Below are 13,960 nucleotides of genomic sequence, written 5' to 3' on the forward strand. Positions count from 1 at the left end.
TTTCCTGCTGCCAGGTTTATTTGCATATGCTTCAGAATGGTTTCATAGAATTCTTGAAGCTGCCTCATTCGGTGTTTCTGTGTCTTCTGTTCTTAGGAATTATGTTAAATACACTATGTAACTGCACAGATGTGGAAGGGTAGCTGAGAAGATGAATTCATGTTGATTATTCAATAGGAAAAGCTGGGCACCCTAATCCAGTAGATGGTGGGTTCAGTTAGGGTAGCTGAGTGCGGGGTATAGGAAAATAAGAGAGTGGATTTTATTGAATATTTTGTTTTGCTTTAATAAGGTTCAGCATGTCATATTGGACATGCATGTAGTGGAGTAGTTGTGTTGTAAGAGAGTAGTGATAGTAGCTGCAGAGCTGCTAGGGCAGGTTGAGTAGTAATACAGACTAGGTGAAAGCTAGCAGTGATAGACTGGGTCTGACTTGGCCTAGTGGATGGAGTCAATGTAATAGCTAAGTAATCCTCACCAGACAGTGGTAGACTACTTAGTATTGTGCACAGCAATCTAGCTGAAGGGGTTGTCTCCCCACTTTGCATCTGCTTGACAACTGCTGAGTCAGAGTTGTGAGTATGCCTTTGGTGGGTGGGGACTGTGCTTTGAGTAAGAGTTTAAGGGACCCAACAAACCAGCCCATGAATAAAAGGGCCAGAGGATTGTACCAGATGGCACCTATTTTAGGAGGCTTTCTCTATTTTTTTTTTTTAAAAAAAGCTTGTTTCAATAGTGTTTTAACCCTGTAATTTGAGTAGCTGTGTTTCATGATCCCAGAGACTCTGGTGCATATTGGCTGAGGGAGGAGTGACATTGTTAAAGGTAATCTCGGTTTTACTCTTGTATTCCAAGAATTTGGGAGTGAATAAGGTTTTAGGTGGGGGCTTGAGCCCAGTGTTATATTTATTCTGAAATGGAGCCCTGGCTGTAACCCTAGACATCATGTTGAACCTGGCCCTATTAGCAGCTGTTAATACCTGGCAAAAGGATTATGGTGCTATGAGCACAAAAACTTTATGACTCCAAAACACAAGTAGATTTGGCAAAGCCCCCAAAATCCTGCAGCTGATGGCCCTGGCTGCTTACAGCTTGACTACCAAGTAATATTCACCAAGGGCCAAACTGTGCTGTGTGTCGTGAGAGTTCAACTCCCAGGAACATCAGTGGGGGCTGCGAGTATATAATCAGGGGCAGAGTTTGGCCTTTAGAGCCAAAATGACTTTGATGTATGCTTCCCTAAATGTCTTGTGAACCCTGTATCTCATGGTTTAACCTGGAATCTGCTGTTTTCCTCCCTCCATGTTTTCCTTAACTGCTGAGAAACTGTTGTCTCACTGCAAATGTGTCCAATCTTAGCAGTGGTGGAATGTTGTTACTGACTTCTGAGATGTTATGACAAGCTGACTGTTTTATTACTAGGATTGTCCTTTATTATCAATTAAGGGGGCTTGGATTTGTACCTAATCTCTCAAAATCTGATTCACCCAACACTGATGTTTTCAAGCACATGCATCTTGCCCTCTGCTTGCATTCTCTATACATAACATGCTGTGTTAACTTTAAAATGTGAGCACAGATGGGATCTGGAAGTCGCCAGTTGTAACCTTTCCTCCATAAATCTCTGGGCTCTTTTATTATCTCTGGACACCAGCCATGCAATTTAGAATGTCAGGTCCACAGAAGCATCCTTGATTGGAGTTACACTGTGAGATTCTCAGCATATGCAATTAGGCACATCTTTCAATGTTTCTCAGAGCAATGGTTCAGAACTAATGATACAGGTTTAACTGCGAAGCTTATAGCATGCTTAGGCTATAAATAGATGGGCTGGCAATTTAGGTTTGTCAAGTTGCTGTAATAAGCATAAAAATAGCCTGCATTTAGTCTTGTCATTTGCATCACTGCCACTTAAGTTTTGCTGGTTACCAGCACATTTTTGTCTGGAGTTTAAAACTCCATTCTTTTAACATGTAAGGCAAGGAGTGATATCTTTTTATTTTCAATCATATTTATTTTTAAAGAGTTTGATATGTAAAAACATTCCACCACTGCTAAGATTGGACACATTTGCAGGGAGACCGACCAACTTTAGGGAATTATTTAAATGCCATTTTAAAAAATCTCTCACTTTTCTAGTGATGGAGGCTTTTGCATTGTTTCAATGAGACATTGGGCACCTGTAATACTTGGAAAACTTGTTCATTTTGGCCACGATTCATGTTTTGGGACAACAGAGATCCGTCCCCCGCACATAGAGCAAGTGTAATGAATGATGGACTTTAGTTCATCTTCAGTGGCCTATCAGAAGCCAGTCAGCTAAACACGGGAAAATGGAAATGCCTTTCTTTCTCAGAAAAGCAGCCACAGCTGACACACATTTTGTAAAGATGCAGGGTGCAGTAGAAAGGCCAAAGGGGAGGATCTTGTATTGGAAATGGCTCTGCTCTAAGGTAAAGTACTTTCTGTGTTTCAGAGTAGCAGCCGTGTTAGTCTGTATTCGCAAAAAGAAAAGGAGTACTTGTGGCACCTTAGAGACTAACAAATTTATTAGAGCATAAGCTTTCGTGAGCTACAGCTCACTTCATCGGATGCATTTGGTGGAAAAAACAGAGGAGAGATTTATATATACACACACACAGAGAACATGAAACAATGGGTTTATCATACACACTGTAAGGAGAGTGATCACTTAAGATAAGCCATCACCAACAGCAGGGGGGGGAAGGAGGAAAACCTTTCATGGTGACAAGCAGGTAGGCTAATTCCAGCAGTTAACAAGAATATCAGAGGAACAGTGGGGGGTGGGGTGGGAGGGGGAAATAGTTTTACTTTGTGTAATGACTCATCCATTCCCAGTCTCTATTCAAGCCTAAGTTAATTGTATCCAGTTTGCAAATTAATTCCAATTCAGCAGTCTCTCGTTGGAGTCTGTTTTTGAAGCTTTTTTGTTGAAGTATAGCCACTCTTAGGTCTGTGATCGAGTGACCAGAGAGATTGAAGTGTTCTCCAACTGGTTTTTGAATGTTATAATTCTTGACGTCTGATTTGTGTCCATTCATTCTTTTACGTAGAGACTGTCCAGTTTGGCCAATGTACATGGCTCCAACGAGAGACTGCTGAATTGGAATTAATTTGCAAACTGGATACAATTAACTTAGGCTTGAATAGAGACTGGGAATGGATGAGTCATTACACAAAGTAAAACTATTTCCCCATGGTATTTCTCCCTCCCACCCCACCCCCCACTGTTCCTCTGATATTCTTTTAGAGTAGCAGCCGTGTTAGTCTGTATTCGCAAAAAGAAAAGGAGTACTTGTGGCACCTTAGAGACTATATTCTTGTTAACTGCTGGAATTAGCCTACCTGCTTGTCACCATGAAAGGTTTTCCTCCTTCCCCCCCCTGCTGTTGGTGATGGCTTATCTTAAGTGATCACTCTCCTTACAGTGTGTATGATAAACCCATTGTTTCATGTTCTCTGTGTGTGTGTATATATAAATCTCTCCTCTGTTTTTTCCACCAAATGCATCCGATGAAGTGAGCTGTAGCTCACGAAAGCTTATGCTCTAATAAATTTGTTAGTCTCTAAGGTGCCACAAGTACTCCTTTTCTTTTTACTTTCTGTGTGATGGTCTTATCGAGATATGGAAGTACGTATCTTTTAGATCGAGAGCAGCAATCCAATCTGGATAGCAGAGGGACAGATCCTAGAGTTAGTATTCTGAAGAGAAACTTTCAGATGTAGCTGACTAGGTTCCTCAGCTCTAGAATTGAGCAAAGTCCTTCACCTTTCTCTGGAATTAGAAAATAGCAGAAGTAAAAAAAACCCCTGATTTCTGAGGTTTACTAGTGTTTGTCGATTGCTTCCTCCAGAAGTAGAGAATTGATTTCTGACTTTAACACTCCCTCATGAGAGGGGTCTATGAAAAGTGAGGGAGGGGAGGGTTTCAAACTGGATGGTATAAACGTCTTTTATAGTGTCCAAAAACCATCCCGTCTATGGTAATATTTGGCCACCCACTGTAGAAATTGGCTAGATATCAACGTGAGGTCTGACATTAGGCACAGAAGAAGTGGATGCTGAATTTTTTGGTCTTATCTTAGGTCTGGAGGTTCATCTTCTGTAGTTCTGATGAGGAGCAGTAGACTGTTGCTGCTGATACTGTAGTCTTCCTCTGTTGTCCACAGGTTACAGTCAAATCCATCAATAACCTACAATTTAAAGCTGCCAATGTACTGTTTCATTAAAAACACCAGAATCTAATGCCTCCCAGGGAGCATTTAGCAATAAGTCAAAAAGTAAGAGGCACAATAAATACTGATATGGAGAAGCTTTTAAAGGAATCCAGCAGAAGTTTAGGCCACTAAAAAAAGCTTGTTGTCTAATCCTAATGTTACTATAAACATTTTCATTAATTTTATTTTAGGCGTGAGCAAAACCAGTGTTTTTTATTTGGTGTAAACAGTCCCCTGCAATGCTGTGAACCCAAACATTGCAGCATGATGCTCATGCATGAGAACCAGATACTGAACCCGACTACTCTGTATTTGTTGTCCAAGCTTAGGAAAATGTGAGGACAGACCCAAACCAAAGCCATGATTCCAAACTGCATATTGAGTCCATTATGGGTAAACTCAAAACACCAGAGCCAAACACGGGAGACTGAAATCCTGAGCCAACCCCAAACCTTCCCAAAGCTTGGATCGAGTGTTCAAATGGAGCTATAACTTCTCTGGGAACTCTGATGCGGTTCAGACCCACCTCCTGCAAAGGACAACCTGGAGACCCTGGAGGATTTTCGCCTTCCTCTGTAGCATTCGGCACGGGTCACTTGCTGGAGGATTCTCTGCTCCTTGAAGTCTTTAAACCATGATTTGAGGACTTCAATAAGCTCAGACATAGGTAAGAGGTTTATCACAAGAGTGGCTGGGTGAGATTCTGTGGCCTGCATTGTGCAGGATGTCAGACTAGATGATCATAATGGTCCCTTCTGACCTTAATGTCTATGTAACCAATAGCTTAACTAGTGAAGCAAAAGTCGGAATGTTTTAGAAGTCCCTCAGGGCAAGATCCACAGAGGTACTTGGGCATTGTACCGGCTCTGGGATGAAGGAAGGAGCCTTCCTCTCTCAGAATTCACAGCCATGAAACCTCCCATAGTTAGGTGCCTTTCTTGCAAAAAGGAAAAAAAGAAAAAAAAAAGTCAATGGGTGACTCCCATCATATCCAGTAGCCCAGTGGTTAGAGCACACACCTGGGATGTGGAAGAGCTGCGTCCAAGTCCCTACTCCAAATCAGGCAGAGCAGGGATTCAAATACAGGTGTCCACGTCCCAGGTGAGCGCTCTAACCACTGAGCTATTGGGTATAATGGGAGCCACTGCCGCTCAGGCAAGATACTGCGGGGGAAAGTCGAGTGTGAGACTCCCGCCAGGGCTTAGACGTGAACCAGGAGCTCAACAGCTCAGTGGCACCAGGACTTAGACCTCTTTGTGCATGGATGCTGACAGATACGTAGGCACCCTGCGGACTTTGCCAGTGGAAACTTAGATACCTCTGGAGTTAGGCAGCAGCTGAGTGGGGGGTTTGAGGATCTCAGTGGTGATGAAATGTTGGCGTTCGGTCGTGAGTCGCTTTGTGGATCTAGCCTGCCCTTGGGACAGGAGGTTTGCTTGTTTTCAGTAGAACTTGTTAACCTGACTGTGTCCCTTTCATATCTCTCGTGTCAGGGAGCCTGGATTTGCATTTCATGGAGTATTTTTCTAGGGAGGTCTCCCTGTGTTTGTATGATCTTCCCTGCCTGTGTCAGCTCATATCCTGTAGCAGTGGATAAGCAGTCTAAATACCTCCGTATGAGGGGGATGGGAGTCAGAACATCATGCTGACAGAACATAAGAAAATCTCACTGCAAACTGGGAAGGTACCCAATGCCCAAAGGAAGTCCCATGTAGAACTTAGGTTGAAGACCTAGAAAGTCCCTTTCTACAGCCCATTTACGGAGCAGTTAGCCCTTCATCATTGGCTTCTTCTGAATAAAACCATCTACACTGTAATGTTTGCTTGTGTTCAAGGCATAACTTGCAAAACTGCAGTCACTGGCTGTGAACAGATCATCATGGCAGATGGGATGGCACCATGTTTTAACTATGTTCCCAAGTCATGCTACAGGCATGGGCCAACATTTTCAGAAGTTACAAGTGACTTTGGGCACCTCCATTTTTAATAGCTCAATCTGGGAAAACTTGGAGGTGTCTGAATTCTAGGAGGGTCCACTTTGCTTTCTGGAATGCCCATCGAGATGCCTCAAGTTGGGCACCAAAAAAAATCACTAGCCATTGCCACAGATCTTGGCCTTGGACTTTTAGCTGGGCTGCAGCACAGTATGGAACATGGCTGCAAATGTGGCTTCAGCCCTAGGTGCACTCTAGAACAGCTCATGTTTTAATTGTGTTAAGAGACGCTGCAGTGTTTTAAGAGGTCCCCTACCACAGTGGGAATTACAGACTCAGTTACTTCCTAATGTACATGTACCATGAACACTTTGTGTTGTATTAGCATAACAGATGCACTTAGCATGTCAAATGAACTCTCAGAAAGAAAATAAATAACTTTGAACTAAATGTTAATGATCCACTTCTTTCCCTGCACCCATGACACTGCTCATATTAGTAGGAACATTATGCAATCCAAGAACAAGCTTTCTTTGATTTGTTCCTGATATTGTGCAAAAGAAAATTAATTGGTGCTGGAGCTGTTTGTTAGAAGAGAGCGACAGAAAACCAGTAAATGATGACATGGGTGGGATGGGGTAGAGGAAACATGCCAAAAAGCCTGCAAAGGCTCCTGGGAACTAAGGCATATATAAGTGCCTGCAGCGTATCAAAGCAGGATCTGTGTATTCCTAGAGCTGAACAAAAGGCATAAATATGTGTTAAAGAATGAAGCTCGGGGCTGCAAAAGGAAGATTGCATGTATTTATACTGCTCCCTTTCAGGCAATCTGTTGTTGTGCCTTTTTCTGGCAGTGTTTTCTGGATGGCTGAGAGGGGGCTGAGATCTCACCTGATTTCCACAAGCAGGAAGTTAGCTAGAGACATCGCATAGGGGGACGGGAGGAATAATGCAGCTAGGCGAGGGGCTAAAGACCTGAGGAAGCAGGGTGGTCCAGTAGCTAAGGCACGAGGCCAGGATTAAGGAGACTCTAATTTTAGTCCCGGATTCAGCTATTGGCTGCTATATGATCTTAAAAAGAAAAGGAGGACTTGTGGCACCTTAGAGACTAACAAATTTATTAGAGCATAAGCTTTCGTGAGCTACAGCTCACTTCATCGGATGCATTTGGTGGAAAAAACAGAGGAGAGATTTATATACACACAGAGAACATGAAACAATGGGTTTATCATACACACTGTAAGGAGAGTGATCGCTTAAGATAAGCCATCACCAGCAGCAGGGGGGGAAAGGAGGAAAACCTTTCATGGTGACAAGCAAGGTAGGCTAATTCCAGCAGTTAACAAGAATATCAGAGGAACAGGGGGGTGGGGGGGGGAGAAATACCATGGGGAAATAGTTTTACTTTGTGTAATGACTCATCCATTCCCAGTCTCTATTCAAGCCTAAGTTAATTGTATCCAGTTTGCAAATTAATTCCAATTCAGCAGTCTCTCGTTGGAGTCTTTTTTGAAGCTTTTTGTTGAAGGATAGCCACTCTTAGGTCTGTGATCGAGTGACCAGAGAGATTGAAGTGTTCTCCGACTGGTTTTTGAATGTTGACGTCTGATTTGTGTCCATTCATTCTTTTACGTAGAGACTGTCCAGTTTGGCCAATGTACATGGCAGAGGGGCATTGCTGGCACCTGATGGCATATATCACATTGGTAGATGTGCAGGTGAACGAGCCTCTGATAGTGTGGCTGATGTGATTAGGCCCTATGATGGTGTCCCCTGAATAGATGTGTGGACAGAGTTGGCAATGGGCTTTGTTGCAAGGATAGGTTCCTGGGTCAGTGGTTCCGTTGTGTGGTGTGTGGTTGCTGGTGAGTATTTGCTTCAGATTGGGGGGCTGTCTGTAAGCAAGGACTGGCCTGTCTCCCAAGATCTGTAGATCAATGTAGATGTAGCTCTGGTTGTCACTTAGCCAAGGTAAACATAATAGGCCTGTTTCCACTGGTGTAACTCTACCGACTTCAGTTGGTTTACACTAATGCTGGATTTTCGTTTTTAGGGAGAGATTTTCAGAGACACTAAGGGGAGCTAGGCAGCCACAGAGGGGAGCTTTGGCTTTCACTGGAGTTGGGCATCGGTCTCTTGTGTCTTTGAAAGTCCCCCCTTAACACTGCATTTAAATCAGTCCTTCCTGCTCCTTAGTTATCTTCGTTACCCTTCTTTGAGTTTTCTTCAAATGTCCATAGATGTTTCTCTGCAAACGCACCACCCTCTTTGACTACAGTGACTTCCATTGGAATTGAACCTGTGTCCTGGGGCAGAATTGAGCCCATTGGATCTAATGATTTTCAGAGTGCAACATACAGAGTCAATGTTATTTTGAAGGCCTCTGTGGAAACAAAACATGACTGCTTTTCTCTGAGTAATTCCACTTTGTGCTTTGTTTTCTATTCAGTAACCGCACATCAGAAGCAATCAGGAAGTTTAAGATTCTAGTAGTGTACTTTATAAATGGATATAGATCCTTGTGCTCAACTTGAAAATACTTTGTTATAAAGTACAATAAATCAGAGCTGCTTCTGCCTCTGAAAATCTCTCTTGCTTCCTGTTCAGAAGACAGAAATAGGTAATAAACTCAGCAGTTCTTTATTATAGGAGTCAATAGTTTCTTTAAAATTGTGATAGCATCCCCTTGTGGTCATTTTACTCTAACATAACCTGCTTTCCTTGTTATAATACCTGGTGATTATTCTTAAAATAGCAAACATCCCCTCTAATAAGTGACATTGAAAAACAAAGGTTTTTCAATCCATTGGTCTAGTGAGCCTGTAGTCAGCAAGACTTGAAGTTCTAAGTCATTGGGGCCTTACAGGCTACTCAGAGACCAAATAGCAAGATACTTTAAAAATTAGGTGAATTAAGGCTGAGAACATCAACAATTTACTGGTAAAAATCCTTACAAGAATGTTGTAGATTATATATTTTTTTAAAAAAATAAATGTATGTAACCCTTATGGCCAAGAAACTAAGATTTTAGGTTAAAATTTACAGGATTCATTGATATTTTTCTAGTCTTAAAATCTCTCATCACCTAATCTGACCTCCTACACAGCACAGACCATGTATGAAAGCTGTTCAGTATCTCTAATAATTTTTGTTGCCCTTCTCTGTAATTTTTCCCAGTTCTAATATATCTCCTTTAAGGTAGGGCAACCAGAATTGCATGCGGTATTCAAGGTGTGGGTGTACCATGGATTTACATAGTGGCATTATGATGTTTTCTGTCATATTCTCTATCCCTTTGCTAATGGTTCCTAACTTCTGTTAGCTTTTTTGACTGCTGTTGCAGATTGAGCAGATGTTTTCGGAGAGCTACACAGGTTGACTCCAAGATCTAATTTAGAACCCATGTATAACTGGGATTATTTTTTCCAATGTGCATTACTTTGCACATATCATCATTGAATTCCATCTGCCATTTTGTTGCCCAGTCATCCAGTTTAGAAAGATCTCTTTAATTCTTCGTAATCAGCTTTGGACCTAATTATCTTGAATAATTTAGTATCATCTGCAAACTTTGCCACACTTTTATCCCCTTTTCCAGATCATTTATGAATATGTTGAATAGCACAGAGCCCAATACAGCTCCTTGGGGAACCTTGCTATTTACCTCGTTACATTGTGAAAACTGACCATTTAGTCCAACCCTTTGTTTCCTATCTTTTAACCACTTAATGATCCATGAGAGAACCTTCCCTCTTACCCCATGACTGCTTACTTTGTTTAAATGTCTTTTTGTATGGGACCTTTTCAAAGGCTTTCTGAAAGTCCTAGTATACTATATCCACTGGATCACCCTTGTCCATATGTCTGACGCTCTCAAAGAATTCTAATAGGTTGATGAGACATGATTTCTCTTTACAAAAGCCATGTTGACTCTTCCCCAACATATTGTGTTCATGTGTGTGTCTGATAATTCTGTTTACTGTAGTTTCAACCAATTTGCCTGGTAATGAACTTAGGTTTACTGGTCTGTAATTGCCAGGATTGCCTCTGGAGTCTTTTTTAAAAACTGGCATTACATTAGCTCCAAGCATCTGATACAGAGGATGATTTAAGCAATGGGTTACATACCACAGTTAGTAACTCCACAATTTCATATTTGAGTTTCTTCAGAACTCTTGGGTGAATACCATCTGGTCCTGGTGACTTATTGTTTAGTTTATCAATTTGTTCCACAATCTCCTGTATTGACACCTCAATCTGGGACAGCTCCTTCAGATTTGTCCCCTAAAAAGAATCGCTCAGGTGTGGGAATCTCCCTCATATCCTCTGCAGTGAAGACCAATCTAAATAACTCATTTAGCTTCTTTGGAATGGCCCTGTCTTCGAGTGCTCCTTCAGCACCTTGATCGACCAGAGGTCACACTATTTGGCAGGCTGCCTGCTTCTGATGTACTAAAAAAATGTTGCTGTTAGTTTTTCTGTCTTTTGCTAATTGCTCTTCAAATTCTTTTTTGGCTTGCTTAATTATACTTTTACATTTGAGTTGCTAGAGTTTATGCGCTTTTCTATTTCCCTCAGTAGGATTTGACTTTCAATGTTTAAAGGATGTCTTTTCATCTCTATCTCTTTTGCTCTGCTGTTTAGCCATGGTGGCATTTTTTGGTCATCTTACTGGGCTCTTTATTCATTGGAGTATAAATTTAGTTTGAGCCACTATTAAGGAGTTTTAAAAGTTTCATATAAAATAGATGTGTATTTTATTATAGTTTTTGCAACATATCCAAGTAAAAGGATCACTATTTCAAAGCTTTCTATAACTTCAGGGTTTGTCATTAAGTATTTCTGTGCTGGAAATTTGTAAGCCAGTCTCTCTGATTTTGGCTCAGAAAAGTCTGGGGCATTTTGAATTTAAAAAAACCCTAAACATAGTTTTATTTACCTAAAACAAAGATCTACATTTAACAGCTTTCTGGTCTACTTGTTTAAAATTCAATTAGGCTTGGCACAAAGCCACAAGAAGCGGTGGATAGGAAACTGTATATTTTCTGACAAGCCAGTCAGCCATGCTATAGTGCGTTCATCTTAATGGCTCATTCATGTCTGCAGCCTTGACAGTCTGACACTTAAGGCAGGTCTACACTACAGCTGGGATCAACGCTCTGAGATCAATCCACTGGCAGTCGATTAAGCGATTTCTAGTGAAGACCTGCCAAATCGACAGATCGCTCTCCAATCAACCCCCGATGAGAAGAGTAAGTCAACGGGAGAGTTTATCCTATCGACCCCCCAAAGTGTAGACCCTGCGGTAACTCGACCTAAGGTACGTCAACTCCAGCTATGTGAATAATGTAGCTGGAGCTGCGTAGTGTAGGTTGACTTACCGGGTAGTGTAGACATAGCCTTACTGCCACAGTTCTCTTACGAGACAGCTGTGCTCTTCAGTATCTCAATATCAGTCTAATCTACGCTAGCCCATACCATACTCCTATTTCACACATGCTCATCTCACACAAGAGCTGTGTTTAGTATCAACATTAAGAGGATGTGGCTAATTTATTTCTCCTTTAGCACTATCTAATGGAAGAATGAAAATTGTTAATGGCTATTGATAAAAAAAGGAAGATCTGTTCCTAAATCAACTGCAAGAAGTAACTGTAAAACTGAATATAAGTCCCATTGTGATTTTCTAGATGGTATTAAATAACCATATTACCTTCAGAAATCCCAACAAATCAGTCCTGGGTCTTGTACTATTCAGCATTTTCATTAATCACTTGGCTAAGGGGTTGAGAGTACACTTATAAAATTTGCAGACGACACCAAGCTGGGAGGGGTTTCAAGCACTTTGGAGGACAGGAATAGAATTCAAAATGACCCTGATAAATTGGAGAATTGGTCTGAAATCAGAAGAAATTCAATAAAGATAAGAGCAAAATACTTCACTTAGGAAGGAAAAAAAAAATCAAATGCTCAACTATAAAATGGGGAATAATTGGCTAGGCAGTAGTACTGCAAAAAAGGATGAGTTACAGCAGCTCACACATTGACTATGAGCCACAACGTGTTGCTGTTACAAAAAAGGCTCATGTAACTCTGCGGAGCAGTAGCAAAAGTGTCATATCTAAGATATGGGAGGAATTTTCCCACTCTACTCTGCACTGGTGAGGCCTCAGATGGAGTATTGTGTTGAGTTTTGGGCATCTCACTTTATGAAAGATGTGAACAAACAGCAGAGTCAAGAGGACAGCAACATAAATGATCAAAAGTTTAGAAAACCTGACCTAGAAGGAAAGGTTAAAAAACTGGACATGTTCAGTCTTGAGAAAAGACTGGGACAGGGGGATGGGGGAACCTGATAGTCTTCAGATATGTTAAGGGGTGGGTGACTGTTCTCCATGTCCACTGAAGGTAGGACATGCAGCAATGGGCTTAATCTGCAGCAAGGGAGATCTAGGTTAGATATTAGAAAAAACTTTCTAACTATGATAGTTAAGTACTGGTATAGGTTACCAAGGGAGGTTGTTGAATCCCCATCAGTGGAGCTTTTTGAGAACAAGTTAGACAAATACCATTCAAATGTGATCTAGGTATACTTGGTCTTGCCTCAGCATGTGGGGGAATAGACTAGATGACCTCTTGAGGTCTCTTCCAGCCCTACGTTTCTGTGATTTTGAGAGTATAATGCTAATGAAACAAAATTGCTTTCCTGGACCATAAAAAATATGCTTGGTAAACACACAAATATTAGATTTACCTACATATCGTTACAGTCTAACATTATTTTTGATTTACTGTTGTTGAATCCATACTAAATTCTTATGAAAACAGTGGGAGGCAATGTATATGGAGTTCATAGACTTACAAGCTTCAACTCCAAAAAAATCTTGGTCACAATGTTAACTAATACCCCCAATTTAGCTTACTGAAAGTTCACAGCTTTTAGTTTTGCTGAATCAAAAATATGTAGAGCATCCATTTTTTAAACCCAAAGCATATTACTAGTTGCCCCTACTATAATTAAGGTTGCAATTTTAATCCCATGCTCATCTTTCTGAATGATTCACCTTTTGTGCTGACATTTTGATTATTCCTGCCCACCAATTATTTTGGTTGTTGACTAGCTTAGCTGACTTGTTTTTCAGCATTTTTTGCATTATAAGGGAGTAGGCAGGATAATACTTTCCCAGCTTAGACAGCCATTTTTTTTAAAAATTGAGGCTTGGTATGTAAATACTCAATTACTGGTACATTTTTCTAAGTTTAGAAACCTAGTTAAAATAAGTTAGACACTCCAGTGCAAAATACAAGTAATAATTTAAGCTGCATGCTAAGGTCTTTATCCTGCAAACTGATCAATGTGGGAAGACTCTTGTTAATTTCAGTGCAACTCCATGTGAATGCAGGGATGTGCCCTCTTGGATCTGATGGCAGAACTGTGGCCTTAAAGGTACATGGACTGGGCACAGGTGCACCGCTAGATAAGGGCATGATCCAGCTCCCAGCATTAAAATCTATTTAGTTCAGTGAGAGTTTGATCAGGCCTGAAATGCAGTGTCAATTCATTTACCCAGTAAAGGTAGTTAGCGAAGTACATCTCTTTCCCAACTTGTTTTCTTTGACAATAAAACCCATTTCCGACTAAAATTAGGACAATTAGATGCAAAAATCCTTATGTGATTCAATGATAGGGTTATTCACACAGAGGGTCCTTAAAAATTATGTAAGATTAATATGGGGAAGGAGAAAGAGATCCTTGTTAAGAAAAAACAAGACACATGCAACCAACAC

The sequence above is a fragment of the Dermochelys coriacea genome, chromosome 8 (assembly GCF_009764565.3).
Source record: "Dermochelys coriacea isolate rDerCor1 chromosome 8, rDerCor1.pri.v4, whole genome shotgun sequence".
NCBI classification, from domain to species: domain Eukaryota; kingdom Metazoa; phylum Chordata; order Testudines; family Dermochelyidae; genus Dermochelys; species Dermochelys coriacea.